The sequence below is a fragment of the Aulostomus chinensis genome, chromosome 7 (assembly GCF_037954235.1).
Source record: "Aulostomus chinensis isolate RoL2024-O1b breed Wild chromosome 7, RoL_Achi_v1.0, whole genome shotgun sequence".
Lineage (NCBI taxonomy): Eukaryota > Metazoa > Chordata > Actinopteri > Syngnathiformes > Aulostomidae > Aulostomus > Aulostomus chinensis.
Window position 1 is genome coordinate 9130939 of NC_141326.1, and position 18721 is coordinate 9149659.

Genomic DNA, 18721 nt, shown 5'->3' on the forward strand with positions numbered 1-18721 from the left:
AGGTCAGAAAGCTTCAGACTCTTTGCGACCTCATTGGAGACAGACATCGTGACAGCTCATTTTCACCATCAGGCCAGCAGGAGCTCTTTCCTGGGAGCGGCATGTTCATTTCATCGTTCCGCCTTGCTGCCATGAATCACGCATCAAAACCCAATTGTATGCATCTGTGTCATGCACTTTTTGATCATTTCTTTTCTGTTGAGGAGTGTCAAAAGGCAGTGCCCTTTGGTCGCCTCCGCAACAACTCCTCGGGAAAGGAAGGAAAGCGGGTCCTTGACTGTAAAAAAGTTGACAGAATCCTAAGTAATTTTTTTCAAAATTAGGCTCTGTGCATTTTTAGGCCAGGATAGTGGGAATAACGATATATCCAATCAGGACAGTGTAGCAATGATTAATGATGCGAAGCCTGCAGAGCTAGTTCAGGCAGACAACTCAAGCTGTGCTCATCGTGATCAGCTGATCAGTCACATGCCCTCCTGATCCAAATAGGACGGGCTACTTAAACCCCCCAGTTTACCTGCTCATCCCCTGGCTATTCTGCTGCCGCTGCTTTTCTGCTCTGCTGCCCTTGCTGCTGCTTCTGCATACATGCTGTTCCTGCTGCTTCTGCATTCAGCTCGCTGCTGCTGCTGCCAGTGAGGTTTTGCAAACCCACCACCCCCCCAGCATCCACCTGTGGGCTCTGTCTCTATGATCCCCTGAAGGGGTCTGCTTCATCCCCTGTAATGCCTTGCAAAGAAGATCATTCAGGGAATGAATAACTGAGACAGCCTGACGCCAAACCTGCTGCATCCATGCTCAAGGATACCTAACCTGTACTTCAGCTTGCAGTGCTAACACTCATTTTTTTTTCTTATTTCAGAGTTGTCTGACTGAACTTTCGGAATAGAAGTTTAATACCAGAAATGAAGTTTTATCCATTATCACGTACAGCACCTTTAAGGATAACAGACTGTTGTTTTACCTTTATATTTATGATTGTCCCAAAAATCGTACTTGCTGATTTGCAATTCTTCGAAATGAAATTATTTCTTTTTAACCTTAACTGCAGTTGTGTATGGTCTATATGGTAAGTCTTTTTGTCAAATTACTCATGACAGATTTTATTGCTCTTCTCTTTCAGCTTATGTCCGTCGATGTGCAACTCTCCCTGGTTGGGAACAAATCGAGGAGGCCAAGCTCAAAAAAGCCTTTGTCAACAAATGTAGGGCCAGAGCAGGTTCCAAGGAGAAGGCCACTGATACAGCCTGCCCTATGTGGCTGCTTTCTCTATTTCTCACCCTTTTTTTGTTTGTTTTATTTTAAAATTCTTATTCATTTTCATGGACCAGTACCTGCCATGTTGACACTGAGGTTTGGTAGTATGTGAATACTACCTACTAGTAATAGGTTCTCAGGTCCTTTTCACATGGTTTCATATGTTTGAGCCAAACCCAAGTTGTTCCACGTACCAGTGCTGGTCACTTTGTTAATGTAGGTATGGTGTTACTCAAATAAAGTGTTCATCTTGTCAATATTGAGTACTGTTTTTGCCATTATTTCTAAACTAAATTACTAATTACTAAAGATAATTAATCATAATTGCATTCTCAATTTGTTCTCATATTTCTCAAATATGGCTCAGATATTATTCTCATATGTCGCTTCAGTAACACATTTAAGAGATATAATCCAGACATGGAGGAAACATTGGACACACAATGATAAGATCTCTTTTAAGGCTCATAGGTCTCAGATTTGTCTCATAAAAGTCTCAGATTCATCTCATGTTATTCTCTTCAATGCTCCTTCAAATAACCAAGACATAATTGAGATCAGGGGTATACAATTATGAGATCTTATCTGTTTATCCCACTTCTCAAATGTTGCTCAAATGATTTTCTCAACTCAACCTCCTTTGTCTTACTGATGTCTTGTCTCTTTTTAGCATATCTCTTGCTCCTAAGGGACCCTTAGGAGATCTAATTCAGAAACAAATTATCAAAGAATGATGTGAATATGACAAGCTCAAATTGATCTCACGAGATGAGATTGAACAACAGATGAGCAACACATTTTTCCTATGGGTATGGCAGCCAAAGCTAAAAAAAAAAAAAAATGCTCAACATACTTTACTCACTTCTGGTATAATCTTATTTGACATATCAAACAAAGTTAGATACGGATCATTCAATGGCCATTTGTACGTGTGGTAGCTGTATCCAGTTTAGTTGATTACTGGAGAAATCTATTCAGCCAACAGAAAGACGGCAGAGGCCCGCAAATCAGGTGGAGGGCCACCGCCACCACGTGCCACAGCTGCTGAAGAGCCTTAACACCGGGAGACCAGTGGCCATGGCGCGCGCGTGCACACACACACACACACACACACACACACACACACACACACACACACACACACACACATATACACACTATACATTGTAATTTGGAACCTATCAATAATTCATTGCAGATTTTTGGGGGGCTATTGAAAAATCCATTGCACGTATTGATTAAAAATATGTACCTAAAACAAGAAGGGTACTTGTTTACTTTGACATTACTTTTGTAGTGTCACTAAAACTAAATCTTAACCAGGTAATCAAATCCCTCAAGTTGTTCTTAACCCCCCTTTCATATTCTTGTTTGTTTTGTTTTTTTTGCTTATTTTTTTCTCACAGGTGCTTAATCCTGAAATGTTCTTATCTTTTCAGGTCAAGCAGGACAGTGTTATGCAATGCTGTGGACCTGTAAGTACTGCAATTTTGTTACGAAAAAGAGGGGCTACTTGCATTAACATTGCCGCTGAAAACATGGTTGCCACACTCGGACATTTCCACTCCCATGCCTGCATAAGGACTGCATGTGCACATTTAAATCTTTTAATGCACTCCAAGTACACCTATCAACATGGCACACTCAAAAGGATTCAGTCAAAGTCAGGTAAACTGGATTTCACTGTCAGTTGTGCAACTTTGTGGAGCTTTACTCAGAAGAGTATTTGCCCATTTGCGACGACATCTTAAGTTGAGGCAAATGGTTGCTTGTCCATATCTGGAATATCACTTTCACAGTAATGTGTATTCTACCTTCAATGCACACAGAAGCAAAGAGCATCAGATGCACAATGAGAGGGCTTTCAAACCTGAAATTATTTCAGAAAATGTAGTTGAAGAACTTCCAACTAATGTAAGTGTTCAGCTCCAGAGTGACCCTGGAGACGATGACGCTGACTGTGAATTTGCTGAGCCGAAAGATATGGAGTGTCATGATCCCTGTCTCGTGCTTCCTGTTTTATTTTGTAGTCATGTCCTGTCTTCCTGTCCTCCCTCCTATGATTACCTTGTGTGTCTCACCTGGGTGATTGCACCACCTGTGTCTCGTTTCCCCTCATGTATTTAACCCGTGTTTTCCCCTGTTCGTTCTTGGTCCATTGCGCTAGTTTGTCGTGAGTTGCGTGTCTTTGTTCGAGATAGCACTAACCCTATTTCATGAGTCTCAAGTCACCAGTCTCCAGTCACGTCGTCAGTCTTCCGTCCCAACTCAAGTCGTCAGTCTCCCATCCCAAGTCAAGTCGTCAGCCTCCCCGTCACGAGTCAAGTCGCCAAGCCTCCCCGTCACGACTCAAGTCGCCAAGCCTCCCCGTCACGAGTCAAGTCGCCAAGCCTCCCGTTACGAGTCAAGTCGCCAAGCCTCCCCGTCATGAGTCAAGTCGCACCGTCTTCAATTAAACCTTTTATGCACCATCCTAATTGTCTGCGCCTTGGGTCTACTTTCCTCCCCCCTCCTACACGTAACAGAATGGACCAAGCTATGAAGACCCAGCGGACAAGTTCCCCCCGTCGCATGATGAATCTCTTTGAGTACTTTGCCTATCTGGCAAAACGTAATGAGGAAGACAGTCACCATGAGCGGAGGACTTTTCGGGCACCCGGCTGGCCTGGAGAGTCCTCCGCTCAGGGGCAGCGAGCCCTCGGGTCCGCTTGGCCCCCATCTGGGAGACCAAAGAGCTCCCAGCCTAAGGGCAAAAGAGAGGCTGGCTGCCTTCCTGCTCCTAGGCCGTCAGATACAGCCCTCACCCAAACTACACAACTGCCTCACTCGCCACTCCTGTCTTGACGTCGGGGGTCCCGGCAGACGCCTCTGTTGCTCCTGCCGCGAGGGTCCAGGCGGACGCCTCTCTTGCTCCTGCTGCTCGTCACGGCACCTTGGGCCTCCCCTCGGGTGCTCAGTGCCTCCCGGCCGCCCCCCTGACTCTCTGTGGTCTCTGCGGCCCCCTGGCCGTCCCCCATGACCCCAAAGACCATGTCACACGAGGCGACTTTGCCTGAGGAATACAATTCTTACAGAGATGATTCCTGCTTCAAAGACAATGCTTTCTTGAATGAGGAAGAATTCAGGATCGCTCTTTACCTGTATATTGATGATTTTGAGGTGGCAAAGTCCTTAGGAACCTCCAGAAAAAAGCACAAGGTAACTGCCATCTACTGGGTACTAGGCAATTTACACCCTAAATATCGCTCCTGTCTTCATTCCACTGTGGGTCAACTTCAAAAAGGTGAGCCTATGCAAGCTTAAAGTTGCGTATAATGACTGCTTACGAATACTTCTAGAAGAACCAAGGAGCACTCGAGCAAATGAACTCTTTGGCAATCTGGGCCTCACAACCTTCATGGCCCTGCTGAGGAACCTTGCGTATCGTCTTATGAGACAGCTAGACCGTTCTCCTAACAACATTATTGCCCTGATGACAGACCCAGGACGCAGCTCTGTCAGCTTCACCTCCAAAATCTGGGAACACTGGCATATCTGCCTCTTTTTTTTAAATGACTATTTCCTTTAATCTTTTTTTTTCTCTCTCTTCTTATACTGTTCACTGTTTGTGATCATGTGTGGGCTATGAGCCTGTAAATAAATAAATAAATAATCCCATTCAACTTGCTCTGCTTTTCAAGGCCAGCAGTATCAAAGACCATGGTTATTGTGACATTCTCTCCCCTCTTGTTCAGGACCTTGTTGCTCTTGAGCAACAAGGCATAATTTTTGAACACTTGGGCGCCACTGTTAAGGGCACAGTGTCGTTCATTTCAGCAGGCAATCTGGCTGCCCATTCTTTGGGAGGGTTCTTTGAAAGCTTCACCGTGAGCCAAGTGTGTCGCTTCTGTATGGTCAAGCAGGAGGAAATGCAGCACAAGGGAAGTACACAGGCTATTTTCAACAAAGAATAAGAGAAAACCATGACAAACATGTGCAAGAGGTCTAAAGGCAAGGTAAAACATTTTAGATTAAGGCATGGTCGTGAAGGATACTTTCCATGCCTCCATTGGGAGTGCCATTGCATGTTTAAAACATGGAGCAGTCTGCAAACCCGTCTCTCAAGAAGCCATTCAAGCCGTTTATCAGTGAGACAGTCAGAGGTGCTGTCTTTTACATGCCCATGTTGCTCTTTAAACACCATTTCCACAGAAAGAGAGTATTTTGAGCACATTGCCCGTCATTTACAAAAACAAGAGACTGTCCATTGTGTTTTTGAAAATTGCCCTTTCAAAACTAACATTTATGGAACATTTGCTTCTCACAGGAGCTGGAAACACATTCCTCATACTTTGGATGACTCCAGGCCTGAGCTTTTGCAGAGGTATGTGAACCCTTTACATGTAGGAGATGATCCTGGTGAAGAAGATAACGAAGCGGTTTGTGATTGTCTCGAAGAAATAACAGATTTGCCAAACATAATTGAGAAAAATTTAGCTCAGTTGCTGCTGAAGTTGGAAAGCATATACATGGTTCCACAGAGATGTATTAACAAGTTCGTGGAAGAGCTGCACTTCATTTCCTCATCAGCTTCAGGCCCTCTTCTAAAAGAAATTTTAGGGTCTTGCCTAAAGAAACATAATTGTGAACTTAATGATGTGATTATATCAGAGATTGTGGCAGGCCTACAGTATGTGAGCGCAACGCAGTTACAGTAGCTACGAGGAGTGGTGGCCCACTCTCAACATCCTACAAGAGAAACCAATATTTCAAGTAGCTTTTTCTATGGTGGAACCTGTAGAGCATTATCTCAGTGCCAGAGAGGAAAGTAGTTTCCAGTATGTGCCTTTTCCGAAGTCCTAAAGTAAGATATTTGAGAAAAGAAATCCAGGATCTGTTCACACAGAAACCAGCAGAAGAAACAGACATCAGTGAAGCTCAATATAAATCATATTGTGATGGTACAAATTTTGAAAACAAAACATTGTTGTCAGAAAAAGATCTTGCAATTTCAGTAATTCTTCATGTGGATGATTTTGAAATATGCAATCCCCTTGGTACATCTAAGAAAAAACTAAAATAACAGTAGTACATTGGGTTTTAACGTCCCTCCTTTGCTCAGATCCTCACTTACATCCATTTACCTGGGTATTCTCTGCAAGGCTGAGGACATAAAACATTATGGCTATAGAGCAGTGTTACAACCACTGCTGAGAGATCTTGTCAGCCGAGAAGAGGAGGGACTTTGCATTCGCTCTTGAGGCAAACAGGTCAAAGGTACAGTTTTTTCTGTCGTTGCCGATAACCTGGGTGCCCACTCTATTGGAGGGTTTGTGGAGAGCTTTTCAGGTACTCATGTCTGCAGATTCTGTCTTAGGAAAGATCAGAGTTTCAAGTGAGTGAAGTCCGAACTAGAGCGTTTTGCCCTAGAACTGTAGAGGAGCACAGGCTACACTTACAGATGGTACAGGAGGATGCAAGTCAGTCTCACTGTTATGGGGTAAAGGGGCAGTGTCTGTTAACTGAAAAATTGAGACATTTCAATGATTTGTGTGGCTATCCACCTGATCTGATGCATGACCTTTTTGAAAGTATTGTGCCTTTAGAGATGGCCCTCTGTCTAAATACATTGATTAAAGACAAATATTTCACACTTGATTAATTGAATGCATTAGTTAAAGACTTTCCATACAAATAAACAGATAAAACAAATGCACCACAACCAGTTCCACAAACATTTGCCTCAAGAAAAACTATTGGTGGAAATGCACACGAGAATTGGGCTTTACTTTGCCTCCTTCCCCTAATCATTGGAGAGAGAATTCCAGAAAATGAACAAAAATGGCAAAATTCTTTTGAACCTGAAGGAAATAGTTGAGCTCGTCCTTTCTCCTGTCCATATAGACCTGACTCTCTGTTTTCTTGACAGCAAGATTTCAGATCATAGGCACAGGTTTCTGGCAGTGCAACAAAGGCTAATTCCAAAGCATCATTTCCTAGAACACTATACTCAGCAAATAAAGGCTTTTGCTCCCACTTGTGTTCTTGTGGACCATGCGTTTTGAAGCCAAAACAGCTTTTTTAAGCGTGTGATTAGGCACACTCACATCTTTCACAACATTTTTTCATCTCTTGCTGTGAAGCATCAATTAATGATTGCATTTCATGGCAATAAAATTGTCCAACCTTCTTTGCAGCAAAACTGTCCACTTTAGATGTGAGTGTGCTGAGAGAAGACATCATGGAAGCACTGCAATCCAAATTTCCTGGTGAATCAATTGTTCAGATGACAGATACAGTGTGCTACAGTGGCACTACTTACTCCAGTGGTATGATTTTGACTCATGGTTCGACAAGTGGTCTGCCAGATTTTGTAGAATTAACTCAAATTGCTGTTGCAGGTGAGAAAATTGGCTTCATTGTGAAATGTATGCATGTATGGTATGTTGAACATGGAAGCTTTGTGCTTGAAAACTCAAGAAATGGTAACGTCATTGCATAACGTCATCCTATTTGAAAGAACTCATTAGTCCCTACTGTCCTACCAGAGCACTCCACTCCCAGAATGCAGGTCTTTCACTGATTCCCAGTATCTCTAAAAACAGACTGGGAGGTAGAGCCTTCAGTTACCGGGCTCCTTCACTGTGGAACCAGCTCCCTCCATGGGTCAGAGAGGCAGACACTCTGACTACTTTTAAGTCCAGGCTTAAGACTTTCCTTTATGACAGAGCTTTCAGTTAGGACTGGTTCAGGTAGCTCTGAACCATTGATAGCTATGCTGCTATAGGCTTAGACTGCTGGGGGACACATCAGGTTACATGGAGCCCTCTCCTCTCCTCTCCTCTCCTTTCCCCTCCTCTCCCCTCCTCCTCTCTCCTCCCCGCACATTTTGGAACTGTCATTACCATTACTTGTTGCACTTTGTAGTTTGGCCTTGGTGTCTCGCAGTCTCTCTGTGTTTCCACAGATCCACCAGAGCTCCAACCGCCGCCTGCATCGCCCCCCCACCCCCCCACCCCTTTATCCCCTACTATTACACCGGCCTGCGCTCCCCTTCCATGAACTAGTCTGCCATGCAGTCCCACATCAAGCTGGCTTGCTCTCCCTGCCTCCCCTTCCAGAAGCTTCCTTCTTCAACTGTTATTAACATTTCCATGTTTTCCACATTTTGTATTGTAAACTGTTTTCTTCTCTGTTACATCTACTGCATGTCTGTCTATTGTGGGTGAGGGATCCCTCCTCTGTTGCTCACCCTGAGGTTTCTCAGATGTTTCCCTGTTAAAAGGGTTTTCTATGGAGTTTTTCCTCAGTCGATGTGAGGGTCTAAGGGCAGAGGATGTTGTTATGATGCCATGTGAAGCCCTTTGAGACAAACTGTTTGTGAAAATGGGCTATACAAATAAAATTGCCTTGCCTTGCCTTGCCATTGAACCAATTGAATTTTCTGACATCATCCCATTAGCAGCATAGACGGTTGGAGAAAAGCACATGGTGACCCTGAAGCACTATGTTTTTATACCACAGTGAACACCTTATGCATTACACCTTATCATTGTTTCATACTTTACCTATAAAACACCATTCTGTTCTTTCTTGACAGAGGGGCAAGTCGAAGGAGCCTTTCCGTTTGCGTGCTGAGCCAGCAGCGAGAGGCAGCTAGCCCCAGGCCAACCCACAAGCAGCCATCAGCAGCGGGCGGCTGCCACCAGGCCAACCCAAGAGCAGACACCAGCAGCGGGCTGCAGCCAGCTACCTAGCCAACCCAGAAGCAGACACCAGCAGCAGGCGGAGCTAGCAGGCCTGGGAGCAGCTAGCCAGCAGCGGGCGGCAGCTAGCCAGCAGCGGGCGGCAGCTAGCCAGCAGCAGGCGGCAGCTAATGGCAGCTAACCAGCAGCAAGAGGCAGCTAGCCAGCAGAGAGAGGCAAATAGCAGCAGCTAGCCCCAGGCCAGGCCACAACGATGCCATCGAAAGGGTCGAACAAGATGGAGGCGAAGACCGAAGATGAGTATGTATCATTAGCTCACGTGAACGAGCAACTACAACAACAAAAAGAAATGTTCACGGCATTGATAAAACAACAACAGGAAAATTTCAGAGGATTTGTTAAAGTCATCGTGGAATCAACAAACACCAGACGTGATACACTCTCAAAAGAACTGCAGGATATAAAATCTAGCTTGCAATATACACAAAAAGATGTGGATGAGATCAAAGCCAGCATGTCAACACAATCTGACAGCTGCAAATCACTACAGTCTGATGTGTTCAAAGTATGCAACAGCCTTTTGGCAGTCACAGACAAAATTGAATACTTAGAGGGTCAATCCAGGAGGAACAAGCTGGTCATTGACGGAATTGGAGAGTCACCTGGGCAGACACTGAAGAGAACGTGAAGAAGATCCTCTCTGAGAAGCTTCAAATTCACCATGAGGTCGAGATGGAGAGAGTACATCGTACAGGAAAACCAGGAGGAGGAGACTGACCAAGACCCATAGTCGTGAAACTACTAAAGTTCAAGGACAGATCTACCATCCTACAGCGCTCTAAGTCACTGAAAGGAACTAAAATATTCATTAATGAGGACTACACTGATGCTGTGAGAAGGAAAAGGGAGGAACTTCTACCAGAGCTGAGAGCAGCGAGAGAGAGGGGAGACATCGCCTACCTACGAGTAAGTAAATGTTTACCAGGTACTCTTGTAGCACTGGCTGTACATTAAAAAATAAGAACTAATAACACAACCACATGACATCAAACACAATACATAATCATCTTGGACAGAGTTATTTAACACATGAGATTGCAGATCACGAAGAAACCAGCCGTACATTCCAATATACTGATCACCATCTACTGGACTTTGAAAATGACATTGATCCTGAAAACAACTTTTTCCACAACATTGACAACAACCATTACTACAATGAGGATCAATTCAACAAGGTCATCAATTCTCAAGATAATATATCAATAGTACACTTCAACAGTCGAAGCATGTATGCCAACTTTCAAAGTATCAAATATTATCTGAGTCACTTCTCACAGCCCTTTAACATAATTACTATCTCTGAAACTTGGTTGAATAGTGACAGAGGTACTGACTTTGAAATGGACGGCTATGAATAGACATATAAAAATAGAGAAAACAAGAGCGGAGGTGGTGTGGCTTCATATGTAGACAAAAACGTAAACTATAGGGTGATAGAAAAATTGACAACAGTGGTGGATAATGTGTTGGAATGTGTCACAATAGAAATCCTAATGGAAAAAAACTAAAAATATCAGAGTGAGCTGTCTATATTGAACACCGAGCTCAAATATGTATTTATTTAAGGAATGGGTAGAAGTAAATTTCACTGATACAAATAAAAAAGTAATGTATATCTGTGGTGACACCAACATTGATCTTCTAAAAATACACAAACATAAAAAGACTGAAGAATTTATCAATACCCTGTACAGTCTCAGCTTAAATCCCAAAATCAGCAGACCCACCCGAATTAATGCCCGAGGGGCATCATTAATTGACAACATATTCACAAATGTAATAACGAACAACTCTGTGAGCGGGGTATTAATAAATGATATCAGTTACCACTTACCAATTTTCACAATCCACCACTGTAGCATCAAAAAAATGGTCCACATTACAGACGGACTAGAACTGAAGAGACAATGGAGTCATTCAAAAATGATCTCATTGCGTATGACTGGGATCTAATCTACAAAGAAAAGGATGTTGATAAAGCCTATGATGAATTTACACTAATTTTTAGATTATTATATGATAAAAACTGCCCAATTAAACTGTTCTATAGAAATTGTAAACAAAACATCAATGGATCACAAAAGGTTCATGAAATGCCTGCAAGAAGAAAAATACATTATATAGAGAACTTCTAAAACGGAGAACGAAAGAAGCTGAAGATTAATATAAGAAATATAAAAATAAACTAACCAATATTATGAGAATATGTAAAAAGGAATATTATGACAAAATACTAGAGATTAACAAAAATAATATTAAAGGGATATGTAAAATTCGAAATACTGTTATTAAGAACAAGCCCAGACATAATGAGTATCCTAAGGACTTTACTGAAAATGAAAAAAGGATAAATAATATGGAAGAAGTAGTAAACAAATTCAATAATTTCTTTGCAAAGGTTGGACCAAACCTCACAGCAGAAATACCTGATACAATACCAGCAAACACAGCTGAGAAACTTATAGACTCAAATCCCAGTTCAATATTTTTAAAAGCCATTGAAGAGGATGAAATTACTGACATTGTCAACAAATTTAAAAATAAAACTTTGACGAACTTTGATGAAATCGACATGAAGATAGTGAAAAGAGTAATTGGGGGGATATCTAAACCGCTCACACACATCTGCAACTTATTCAAAAAGGGTTAAGTTCCAAATAGAATGAAAATAGCAAAAATCATACCTATGTTTAAAGATGGTGACAAATCCCACTTCACAAACTACAGACCTGTCTTTCTTCTTCCACAATTCTCAAAAATTCTAGAAAAAGTATTTAATAACAAATTGTGCAACTTCATAGATAAACACAATCTACATTCCCATAGTAAGTATGGTGTCCGTTCCAACAGATCAACCTCATTAGCTGTAATAGAACTCATTGAAACAACAACTAATTCCATGGATAAAAAGAAATTTACCGTTGGAGTGTTCAAAAATGTAAAAAAAAGCCTTCGACACAATTAATCACGATATACTTATAAAAAAATTAGATCGATATGGAATCCGGGGTCCTGTATCGAATTGGGTGGAAAGTTATTTAAAGAACAGGAAGCAATTTGTGAAGATGAGGGAATTTAAATCAAAATATGTTGACACCGTATGTGGTGTCCCTCAAGGGTCAATTTTAGGGCCGATATTATTTAATTTATACATCAACGACCTCTGCAAAGTGTCTGTGTCATCAGCAAACAATACACATTTCAATATGTCAAACATCTTGGGAACAGGTGAGAACTTGCAGCTACTTTTGGACGTGATCACCTCAGAAATGAACAAAATGAAAAAATGGTTTGACCAAAACAAGTTATCATAAAACATAAGTAAAACTAAGTTTATGGTATTTGGAAATTACAAATTAAGTAATCAAATCCAATTGCAGATAAATGGAATTCAAATAGAAAGAGTCAAGACAATAAAATTCCTGGGCGTGATCATTGAAGAAAAAATTAGCTGGAAGTCTCACATCAAACATGTTCAAACCAAACTGTCAAGAAGTATTTCAGTATTATCAAAGGCAAAGCATTTCCTGAACTCAAATCACTACTTATCCTATACAACTCACTGGTTCTACCCTATCTAAGCTACTGCTCGGAGGTCTGGGGGAACACATACAGAAGCTCACTTCATTCCTTGTGCATCATTCAAAAAAGAGCAATGAGAATAATTCATAACGCAGGTTACAAGGATCACACAAATCAGTTATTTTTACATTCTAAATCATTAAAACTCCCGGATCTCATCAACTTCAAAACTGCACAAATAATGTTTAAATCAAAAAATAACTCATTACCAGCTCATATACAGGGGATATTTTTTGAAAGAGAGGGAGGTTATAACCTTAGGGGCCAGTCTTATTTTAAACTGTGACTTAACTTAAACTTTGGAACAGCCTGAGCATAGATCTTAAACAAAGTCAAAACATATCACAATTCAAAAATAAGTATAAAGAAACATTTTTCAAAAATTACAGGTGTGAATAAACCATATGTCCATCTAGACTCCATCCATCCATCGTCATCTTCCGCTTATTCCTACACATTAAGGGTCGCGGGGGGGCTGGAGCCTATCCCAGCGTCAACGGGCAAGAGGCGGGGTACACCCTGGACAGGTCGCCAGTCCATCGCAGGGCCGACACAGAGAGACGAACAACCATTCACACTCACATTCATACCTACGGTCAATTTAGAGTATCCAATCAGCCTAGTCCCCAATTGCATGTCTTTGGACGGTGGGAGGAAGCCAGAGTACCCAGAGAGAACCCACGCAGACACGGGGAGAACATGCAAACTCCACACAGAAAGATCCCGTGCCCGAGCCGGGACTCGAACCCGTAACCTTCTTGCTGTGAGGCCACAGTGCTAACCACTGCATCACCGTGCAGCCCCCATCTAGACTCATAAATATAAAAATAAATTGATGTATATGATATATGTATAGTGGGTGACGGTCGGTATAAGAATCTGAGCAATATTATATTATATATATATATATTATAATACTTCTGCATATTCCTAACAAAGTGATAATAGAATGTAATAGTGATAATAGTGTATAATATCTATAGTACATATGTAGCCACTTTGCTGTAAACTAGAGATGAGGTAGGACCACATAAGTTTTACTTCTTCCTACTCCTTTTCGAGCATGACAATTAATGTTCTAATGTTTTTTTCCTTTCTTTTCTGTTTTATTGATGTTTAATTTGAATTTTATTTTGTGTTTTATTTATTTTGTTACTATTGTTATTATATGCTCGAAATAAAGATTTAAAAAAAAAAGGATTGTTCTGCTATTCTGTATCACAAAGGTATCTGCATCCTGCTTCACCACCGCATAGCCGGCGTGATTTCCCAAATGGTCTCTGAAGCAAGAGCGGAGTTGACTCTAAGTCTGGTCTTAACTGAGTGTACTTCATCGTTTCTGCAATGTATTCGTGTGGCTGACCTTCACCTTCCAATGGGATAGTGTTTGCTGGATTGGTCGTGGCACACTTTTTGAAAGTGACATCAGGATATGTCAACAGTGGTGTATACTGCAAACATCTGGCTTGAGTGACCACAAACTTTCCCTGATTTATCAACTCACTGATTTTATGATGAGTTACAATGGTGACTGGATACCCCATTGTTATGGTGGCTGCTTACTCATACGCATAATGTACTGCAGCGAGGCCCTGATAACAGGGTGGCCATCCTTGAGACACATTGTCTAGCCTTGTGCTTTAGTGCACGATTGGTTGTTTCTGGCAGCCACTGCAGGTTTCCTGCATTAGTACTCCCGAGGCGTACATATTCTGTCTGTTAGAGACAGACAGAAAAAATGGTTTGCTGTAGTCTGGGGTTGCGAGGGCGGGTGCCCTCTGCATTTCTTGCTTAATTGTTTCAAAAGCCACTGTGGCTTCGCTTGTCCATCTTAACGGAGCTTTCAGTGCTTGAGTTCCTGTTTCTTTGATGAGATCTCTGAGGGGGGCTGTTTTTTCTGCATCGTTCTCTATCCAATCAGAACTGTAGCCTGTAAGCCCCAGAAATGTCATCACATGTTGAACTGTGTTTGGACGTGGTGCTTTACTAATTCCCTCTAATTGAGAAGGAGATATCGCAATGGTGCCTTCAGAGATCGTTCTCCCCAGGTATTCCACCTGAGATTTGCAGTACTGAAGTTTTGTTTTGGAGACCCTGTGTCCTCCCTTTGCCAACTGCTTCAACACTGTGAGCGAATCCCGACGGCACTCCTCAAGCGTCTTTGCTGCAATCAGGATGTCATCAACATATTGCGTCAATGTACTGCTGATGTCAATGCCCTCAAGGCTTTGTTTGAAGACCTGGTTGAATATTTGTGGGCTGTGCTTCAGACCTTGCGGGAAATTTCCTTCCCTCGTAGGTGAATGCGAATAGATACTGGGATTCCTCAGCCAATGGAATGCTGAAAAATGCAGAACACGAATCAATTACGGTGAAAAACTTAGCATCAGGTGGTACATTTGTGAGGAGTGTGTGAGGATTTGGCACATCAGCATTGCAATCCTCTATGATCTCGTTCACTATTCTCAAATCATGAACCAGACGATACTTAGACTTATCTGCTTTCAACACTGGAAATATGGGCGTGTTACATGGACTTTGTGTTTCAATCAGCACACCTGCCTCCAACAACCCCTCAATCGTTTAGCTGATTCCTTCGATTGCTTCTGGTTTCCAGAGGATACTGCGGTCTGTTTGGCAGTTGCACATCAGGTTTCAATTTTATCCTGACTGGGCTGGCCGCCTTCACCATCCCCACATCTGTGTCATGTTTAGACCACAGTTTTTCTGGTACCTGACTTAACATGTCCTCGGTCAGTGCATCACCAGAGTCTAGCTCTGGCACTTCTGATCTGGACAATATTGGAACTGTGACCACTTGTGACACAGCTATCATGTTTGTAGTGTGTTCAATTTTGATCATGGTTTTGTCTCCTGACCTGAATATGAGTGTGTTCTCTGTTTTTCCCCAAATCATTTCTGTTGCAGCTTTCATCATAGGTCCCAGATCTTTTTACCATTCAGTTATGAATGTGTTTGGTTCGACACTCATGGCTGCCCCCTTTTGTCCAATTAGTATGTAATTAGATCTCAAATCAACTCGTACGTTTTTTTTGTCCTTTCATCCCATTTTTCCTCAAAAATTTTGCTGTACGATGTGTCATAGAACATTGTGCAGTGGTAATCAGAGAACAGTATGGTTGCTTTTGGAATTTGACTTTGAATGAACTCTTTCCATTCCACTGAATGATATTTGTACTGGCTCAGCTATGTCTCCAAGCCAGTAGACCTTTGCATGTTCTGTTTGTACATGCATTTGGGTATTTGGTATTGAGGTGTCTACTTACACTCCTTGTGGGGTGCACAAGATGTTAACATTTAACTTACACAATACGTCCCTTCCCAACAAATTAATTGGTGTTTGATTGGATACTAGGATTGAAATTTGTATTTCTCCTCCCTCCGTGGCCACACGAACTGGAGCTGTTATTGGAGTTAGGTGCTTTAGTCCCGAAAATCCTGCCGTCTTGACAAATTTGCCTGACATGGAGAGGTGGGTGGCATATTCAGTACTTACACAAGTATAAGTAACTCCAGTATCAGTTAACATTGGAATTAGCCTGTTTTCAATTTGAACCTGCAGCATCGTTTCTTTTTCAGCTGCTCTGGTGACTATTGGCAGCTGACTCTCCCCCATAGGATTCTATGGGCACCCCTAATAGCCATGTTTTGGCCCTGCCCCCGGATTGGCTGGACCCATTCCCCTCCCTGACCGGCTCCAGTTCCCCCCTCCCTGCACTCGTCCGGGGCCTACTCGTGGACAGACTGCCGCTCTGTGGCCAAGTGCTCCACAATTCCAGCAGGCTCCATCTTGACCTCGTCTGTCAGATTTCATAGTTCCTCGGCGAGGACCAGGAGATTGTCTCATATTTGTATACTGCTGTCGATTCGGCTGTGTATATTGTTGTGGGTAGTTATTTACAGCTGGGGGTGTCTGTATCCATTGTGCAGTACGTGTGTTGTCCGCCGTAACTGGCGCTCGGGTTTTAAACTTGTTTTTTTCCCTGCAGCACACTGAGCTGCAGCTGTTCCAGCTTCCTCTGGACGTCTCTGTCTTGCTCTCTCTTTTTCTGCTCGTCTTTCCTGTATTCTTCCACTGCGTGGATCAGAATTTCACAAAATTGCCTGTATGGCATGGTGGTTAGACCTGCTTCCCCCTTTAAATTGCTCTGGATAGGGATGGGGAGTGCTTCAGTGACTGAGTTTCTTAATAGGAGCGTTAACAACGGGCTCTGCTCAATGTCTTCTTCAGTCTCCTGTCTCCACCTTTTCAGGTGATCGCTTATGTAAGTGGCCAGGTTATCAGTGTCTTTAAGTGGTTTCCCCCGCAATGCTCTGGGGTTAATTCTTGTTGGGTATTCCTTCCGCAACATTGTCCGTAGGCTTCCTCTTGTATCATTATAATGTCTTCTGGTGTAACCATAGGTTCCAGTGACACTACTGGTGCCAAAATTGCTTTTTGGCATTTAGAGGCTGCTTTGGCGGCCTAATCCGCCACATTATTGCCCTTCGTCACTGCATCGTTCCCTTTGCGATGCGCTTGACACTTGATGATTGCAAGTTCTTTTGGCTGCATCATTGCTGAAATCAACTCATATATTTGTTACCTATGCTGGATGGGGGCACCGTCTGACTTCCTGAAGCCTCTTTGCTTCCACAAGGCTCCAAACAAATGACAGACATCATGAGCATACAGATCTGGCTGCCTAGAATTTCGTGCAATCTCGTCCTGGGGCCCTGACCGGTCCGTGACGGGTCCCTGCTCGGCATTAGGCAGGTCCGTGACTGTAATGAGATCCCCTGCGATTACGTCATTGGCGCGGGGCTGACCCGTAATGTCCCTAAGCGCCATTTGTGGAAATTACCTTCTGCTTTATCAGTCCACCAGGAGGAACAGTCATTATAAGTGGTTACCGTGTCTGACGACAGCGGCTTTACTGTCATATGCCTGCAGCATTTAATGTATACATTAACCTCTTAATGTATTTTCAAGTCCTATCAATAGTGTCTACTCAAACAAACTGAATTAGTATTACTTAAACATGTCTTTTCTTTACATTAATTATGAAGTCTGAGTAAACTGTACTTTTTAATAGCCTATTTTATTGTACTCATGTGATTGAGCTCAGACAACTCAGTATCCTCAAATTTTGCCAAAAATCTAGTTCATACCAGTTTGGACAGCGTGGTGGCATTTGTGAGCTCTGTGCTTTTTGAATCATAAAAGACATGGGACAGAACAAAGACATGGAATTCAGCTGTGGAAGCTGAAGTTCTAGCACGCAGGTTGTTGGACCCACGTTGGAAGCCACCGGTGAAAGACCTGAGTTCAGCCACGAAACGGTAAGTTTGAACCTGGGAACATTACTGGTTGCATGCCATTGCAGTCCCAACTGCTAGCGTTAGCTTAGTTTGCTATTAGCAAAGTAGCTAACCAGGTAGCTTGTATGTTGCTCCCAGACAGCTAATGCAAGCTGAGCTGAGCCAGACACCAGAACTAGTTAGCTCTGCCACAGACCACGGACCAGCAGTCGTCCCGGTAAGTTGGCGCAGCTGAATTGCTAAGGGGGTCTATATTGTGGGACACAGTGTGAGTACACTCAGCTTGAAGTCTAAAAGCTTTACTGGAGGAGGCAAACTCCTTCCACCTGTCCTGAGTGATTTTCTGTAGCGGTTTCTGCACTGGACACTGGGTGGACACTGAACAGGGCGGACATGTGGGCTGTGTTTTTACTTATTGAGGCTGTTTGAAGCGCTGTGTTGTCCTGGTAACATGATCATGCCCTGTTCCTTCTGTCAGAATGTTGATGATGAGGGAGGTTCGTACAATGACGTGCCCGTGGGGATCCTCTGCCGTGAACAGGAAAACATCACTCACACCGCAATGAACAAGGACGAGTTTGTGAGAAAGATCTTTTCATGCCATTGCTGAGGAATCACTATAGCCTATTAGGCTTTGTTTATGTCTTTTGTTGTTGAAAAAAGATATGGTCAATTAAAAAAATTGGATCAATGTAATGTTGTAGTATGTATGTATTCTATATTGATTGAAAGACATATATAGAGTTTCAGGAACTAAAAAGGTTTCTTTTGTTTGTAAAAAAAAATTATTTCCAATAAAAAATTGGATAAAT

At 42.6% G+C, this 18721-nt stretch overlaps 2 pseudogenes; both read left to right on the forward strand.

Moving 5' to 3' along the window:
- The first annotated feature begins 4272 nt into the window (after positions 1 to 4272).
- LOC147258454 (uncharacterized) lies at positions 4273 to 10958 on the forward strand (annotated as a pseudogene).
- A 124-nt stretch (positions 10959 to 11082) lies between these two features.
- On the forward strand, positions 11083 to 18519 carry LOC147258455 (uncharacterized; annotated as a pseudogene).
- Positions 18520 to 18721: the final 202 nt, after the last annotated feature.